This window comes from Arvicola amphibius, chromosome 7 (assembly GCF_903992535.2).
Source record: "Arvicola amphibius chromosome 7, mArvAmp1.2, whole genome shotgun sequence".
Taxonomy (NCBI): Eukaryota; Metazoa; Chordata; class Mammalia; order Rodentia; family Cricetidae; genus Arvicola; species Arvicola amphibius.
The window spans coordinates 41,812,506-41,818,939 of record NC_052053.1 but is presented as its reverse complement, the minus strand read 5'-3'; the positions used below and the strand labels follow the sequence as shown (position 1 = coordinate 41,818,939).

At 44.5% G+C, this 6,434-nt stretch overlaps 1 pseudogene; it reads left to right on the top strand.

Annotated features, from left to right (window-relative positions):
• Positions 1 to 3,611: 3,611 nt before the first annotated feature.
• LOC119819589 lies at positions 3,612 to 4,048 on the top strand (annotated as a pseudogene).
• Positions 4,049 to 6,434: the final 2,386 nt, after the last annotated feature.

The following is a 6,434-nucleotide window of genomic DNA, read 5'->3' as shown; positions in this document are numbered from 1 at the left end:
ACTTACCCACCTCCTCCTTGGAAGTCTTCGCTTCCTTCCAGCCACTCACTTGAATCATTCTTCTGCACAGTCCTCACAGGCTGGCTATTCTGCCCTCGCACTGTACAACAGGGAGAAGTTTAGTGCCCAGGCTCTACCCTCTTGGATTTTTCAATGAAGTCTCTGAGCACCTCAGGACAACATGGCAGGTCAGCACCATGTACTCTGGTGATAGTCAAACTTCCTGGCCTTTGTGGTTGCTTTAGCATACTTTCCATGGTTCTAGGACTGGTTAGCTCTTACTTTCCCATGGAAAACACTTAAAATCATCTCCTCTTTAATGCCCTACCATACCTAATCTTCCTTTGGTTAGGGAAAAATTACATAAAATAGCAAGAGACTTAGGACATTCTTAGTTTTTCCATTGGTCTCTGTTAAATCTAATGGATTTTCTCCTTTTTTCCTTTGTCTCATGCAATGGAACTAGAAAGCGACTATTCTCCAAGGCAAGTCTTCTGCCCTTTGGCCTTGTGTCCTATATAACCTCCCTAAAGTACTCAACATCATCTGTCATTTAGTAAACACCTCTGCGTGCTTGGCATATTCGAGATTACTCAGTCTCTTCCTAGAGCCTGTAACCTTTCTGTTTCTACTTGCTCAAATTCGTGCAAGCTAGCAGACAACTGTTCTATGCTATTTATCACACTACTGCCAAGTGAGATCCTAGTTAGTCCTTATTAGTCCAAAGGCCTGCCTGTTTGCTCACCATACAAACAACGCTGCTTATAGCGGTAGCGCTCAAAATTAACAAGGAGAGAAAAAGCCTGAGCAGCTCAGGGAATATCTTTTCTCCCTCACCGCTTCAGTAGGAGAGATGCGGTTCTGCAACATAAACTTGTTCAGAGACTCCATTTGAGAGCCGCTGAGCTGAGAATAGCTGCCAGCCAGCACTTTCTCTCTGCTCATTATAAGGAGCGCAATGGATGGATGCCTATCGCCATCACCAGTTCTGATCCTGGCTAAAAGAAATATGTCCCACTAGTATTTCAGTAAAGGGGTCTTCTTGTAACTAGAGGCTAAAGAAATTGATGCTGCATTCCTCAAAAAAGTACCGCCTCTTTCCTTTCAAAAGAGAAATCTGCCATTTTAATCTGTTGTTTTAACTTAAAATGTGTTCTTGAGGTTTGAAAGCAGACCCACAAATCTTGAGACCTTTATCAGTAAGAAGTGGAGTCTTCTTTCCCTCCCCTTGAATGCCAGCTGGCGTTAGCAAATAGGGTGAAGGGAAGTTATACTGGATGACTTCTGAAGTGAGGTCATCAAATGATACACCGTGGTTGTCTGCTATTTTTCCAGACATTCGCTTCTGGAAGCCAGTCACCATATTGCGGGGGAAGACTAAGTGGCACGAGAAGGCCCCCAACTTTATTTTTGTTGTCTCCCTTTGGATTCTGCAGACAGCCGCCATCAACTTCCAGATCTGTGAGGAAGGAACTCTTAGAAGACTCCCGGGCCCACTCTTTGAAGCCACTCAGCATATGCTCAGTAGAGCAAAGGCAAGAGTTTCCCATTAACTCTGGCTGCTTTCAGATTCATACACAAAATTAATGCTGTCTTCTTTTTGTTTTGAACCTCTAGGATTTAGGATGGTTTGTTCCATAGCAACTGAAAAAAAAAATGAAATGGTTGTCTTGGAAACAGTAGTGAAAAGATACTTTTAAACCTTTAAGGAGTATAAATACTGCACAGATTTCTTATTAATTCTGAAGGCCACTAACATTTTTTTTCCTCAGATGCATCAGGAAACAATAAAAACATGTGATTCTGCAATATTCATATTTTGAAACTTACCTTAGTACATATGCTTCACACGATTCACACTTAGCAAGAAGAGCATAGTAGGATCGTTAATTCAGACCAGTGCTTAAGCTCACACATGTAGCTATATGACCACGGTGTCATGTGTTTGTTTTTTTTCTGATCGCCCCTTCAGAAGAACATGTTTCAAGCTGTTGCACCTTGAAAACATCTTGCCTCATCTCCACATCTGCCTCCAACTCCACCCTTTCTCTTCTTCCTCTTCACGGCCAAATTTATAAAAAGACTCATTGCCATGATGCCTATATCCTCGCTCTCACTCCTTCCAAAGATGCTTGACCGCCATCTTTACTCCTGGAATGACTCCAGTCTCAGCTCCAAGGCCCAATGAATGAACTTGACAGGATTTGATCTTTGCCAGTTTCTGTACTAATGGATCCTGCTCTGAAAACCCACTCCAGTTCAGACTTCCATAAGGCATGTCTCATGATTCCGCTTCCTTCCTCCTCCTCTAGTGGAGAGTGGTTTTCTGACTGTCCTTCCAGGCTTATCATCTTCTCCCTCTGCTTCTTCTCTCCTAACTAATCTCTCTCCAGGATTCACTCACTCTATTGGCTCAGTTATCACCTGGAAATTCCAAAATATTCTCTCTAAATACGTATGTCACTGCCCACTGAATGCCTCCACCTGCAGCGTTAGATATTTCTTCAATCCTAAGCCCTTAAAAAATACAACTTATCCTTTCTCCTCCATTGTACCTTCTGCCAGGAGATAAAATCAGCAGCCATTAGTAGAAGTACTATAATAGACAGCAAAACTAGAAACTCCAACTACATTCAATAATTCACCAAAATTGATTAATTTTTTTTCAGTTCTTTGTCCTAAGTATGTCTTGAATCAAATAAATTCTCTCAACAATTGCTGGACACTATCCATCTCTCAGTGTGACTGGAGGTGATGAACTGTAGGGCAGGATGCCACTCTGCGAGGTTTCTTACGGAACTGCTAATAGCCTATTCTTGAGGACGGTAGAATAATTACTTTAGGAAGCAATTCTTGCTGTGTTGGTGCCCTAAAGTCATATGTGGGGACTGCTGTGGAACAAACATTTTGTACACTATAAATATGTATTACTCTCATTTGCTAATAAAAATTCGATTGGCCAGTAGCTGGGCAGGAAGAGATTGAGTGCAAGAGCCAGGCTAGAGGAATTATGGGAATAGGAGGGGTGAAGTCAGAGAGTCACTGGCAAATGCAGAGAGGCAAGATGAGAATGTTCTACTAAGAAGAGGTACCAAGCCACACGACTAAGCATAAATAAGAATTATGGGTTAATTTAAATGTAAGAGTTAGCTACTAATAGGCCTGAGCTATCAGCCCAGCATTTACAATTAGTATAAGACTCTGTGGTAATTTGGAAGCAGCTGACGGGATGAAAAACTCCATTTTCAGGGGCTATCACATTTCCTTGATAAAGAAGACAAGGTTTTCAGTGTACCTTCACGAATTTCATTGTCTGGTGACATTCTGTTTTTCCCATGTGAGATTTTTTTAGAGTGAATGAGCAAGTCCTTCTTTCTCACTTTTATTCCCCTTCAACTAGAAAACCATTAGAAGGCCTTGCCATTTTAGCACACATCCATTTATAGCCAGTTGTCATAATAATAAGCAATTCAAGTCTATTTCAGAAGGCAAGTTGTGACCCTAGGAGTTATATGATGAAGTTTGTGCACCCCCAGGAAGGATCCAGGGCTTCATGCTGATTTATAACTATATATAAATAAAACCACCTTTCTCGCTCCCCGGCCATCTTGGCGGCTTGTCTTGGTTGGGGGCCGTCCCGCACCTAAGGCAGGAAGATGGTGGCCGCAAAGAAGACGAAAAAGTCTCTGGAGTCGATCAACTCTCGGCTCCAGCTTGTTATGAAAAGTGGGAAGTACGTGCTGGGATAGAAACAGACTCTGAAGATGATCAGACAGGGCAAAGCAAAACTGGTGATCCTCGCCAACAACTGCCCCGCCTTGAGGAAATCTGAAATAGAATACTATGCCATGTTGGCTAAAACTGGTGTCCATCACTACAGTGGCAATAACATTGAGTTGGGCACAGCGTGTGGAAAATACTACAGAGTATGCACACTGGCCATCATTGACCCAGGTGATTCTGACATTATTAGAAGCATGCCAGAACAGACTGGTGAAAAGTAAACCAGGGAAGTTTTCCTTTAATAAAACTTTATGAGAGCTTTAAAAAAAAAAACCCATCTGCACTCCTGCCTTTGGTACTCATGCTCCAGCGCCACATAGCAAGCATGTTGATAAATGAGAAACCTGAATCACTGCATGTGGATAGGCACCAATGCATCCATACTTGGTTGTCAGGACCTCTTCAGAGCAAGAACATCTGTAGTCTTGGTGATGGGATTGCCTAGGCCTGGGGAGGGCTTTTCTGCAAGGGGCTATAAAGCTGGGACAAGGAAATACACTAAGGAGAAGGGCCTGACCTCCAAACAGGGAAGGAAGCAGCATAACCTTCAACTGGCACAAACATCCACTGTGGAGCCTCGGAAAAACACCTCCTTCCCCAAGTGAACCCCAAATCCTTGCTTTCCCTGCCTACCATATTGTGGAGGAATCACATTTCCTTGAATTTCTCTATCAGGTCGTCTGTTTGCCTCTCTTGAGGAAGTGTGCGGGGGAAGTCATGACCAATGTGCAGCTTCTCCAAATGAAGACGATTTTCCATGATCTTCTGTGACTAATGGGCTGGGCAGAGCACGCCATGTTGGGTCACAGTTGTGGCATATGGTTCTACAGAGGGCAGTTATGTTTTGATTGTCAACTTCCTATTTAATTATCCTCTTTCGGTCATGGAAACGTACACACACTGTGTCATACGTTCTGATTGGGATTTGACTCCTCTCGGGGCTGACTCACTCCTTCACTCATGAAAAAGACAAAGGGTTTCCTGATGCACAGCCCACGGCTGAGCTTCCGGTAAAGGCAGCAGACAACAAGGTGCCCGGGAGTGTAGTTTCAGGGACTCTCAGTCTGGTCTTAGCCTTCTCCCCTCCCCTTTGCTCACAGTTCTTCATTTCGGGAGGTAGGATTTGTTTTACCACCCACTTGCTTCGGTCCTGGTCCTGTGACTTGTTTGAACAGGATGTGAGCATCACTATGTGAGCTCTGGCGCTCAGAGCTCAAATGGAGACATAACCACTACCTTTGTCCCTTAGAATGGTAGCATTCAGATGGTCCCACGAGGAACTCCCTTCAGCCTGTTGGAGGACGTGAGGACACCCAAGGGTGATCCAAGGCCCCCACACAACAGCCACACCAACTATTAACTGTGTGGTTGAAACTACCTTGGACTGTCTAACCCAGACCTCCCCCCCCAGCTCCCAGCTGAACATGAGGGTTGCACACAGTGCACAGGAAAGACCAAGTGACAAACTGCTGTGTTGTCCTGTTAAAATCTGGGTTGTTCTGTTTTGTTACGCAGCAATAGATAATTGAGTTGTGGTGCATAGCAAATTCTCAGACACAGCTGGATGACCAGCCCACCTCTGTACCCAGCTTTCTGAAGATCAGACTCTTCACTACTCTGACCTGCTGCCACAGTCTTTTCTGATAATTGGAACTGACATCACGATTCAGTTCTCTAGAGGGCCAGACCCCCACTCTTCGTTTTGGTTCTTCTACTTTGTTATTTCGGGACTGGTGCCCTGACTAGCCAAGTGTTCTCCCAAATTGCCTGTGTGTTTATTTGCTCAAAAATGTCCCTGTCAATGTCATAAACAGTGTACGTGCTCGTGTTGCAGGCACTAAGCAGACTGCAGCCTCTGCCTGGTGGGTCTTCTATTACCAGGTAGGAGAAAGCTGGGGAAGGGAAAAGATAGATAGTGAATAAAAAATAAATCAGAATGTGTTGGAATGTAATAGAAGGTGATTTGCTGCTATGATGTAGGTGATTTGGGAGGGCCGAGATTTTCGTGCTGGGGACATTATAATCCTAAGTGAAGTAACTAAAGTGACTTTCTTTCACCAAAGATGTAGATATCATGCAGCTAATCAGAGAATAACGAGTTTTTCCAAACTGAAGATGGGCACAAAGACCCTAGGGGTAGCATCAAGGCAGGTGGATAGGGTGAAGAGGGAGGGAGGTGTCGAGATTGAGAAATAAAAGAAAGCTTTTGGCAGAGGAAACTCCTGCATATGCCACATTATAAAACAAAGGACATGTGAAGAATGGCCCCGAGATCTCAGAATAGGAAGGAGACAAAAGCCACAGAAAGGACCTGCGAAGGACAAGGGCCTTCATGGTTTGGTCTTTTGAATCTCTGCACTGGTCCTGGGGGCACCAGGTTCAAACCTTCCCTCTCCCTGCCTTTCCTTTCTTTGCCTAATGGAACCCCAAAGCTGGGAGCCTAGGGGGTGATCTTCCCAAAAGATCTTTTGGGATGTTGGTGGGGCTTTTGCCCGGCAAAGAAGCGTGTGGTTCGCCCAGCAGCTTCCGATCTCACACCTAAGACTAAGAAAGAGCTGCCCAGGCAGATCCACATTTCAACTGGGAGGCCCACAGGCAGAGCCACACTAGAGAGGAACAGAGCTGTGAAGCCCCAGGGACTCGTGTCCTAC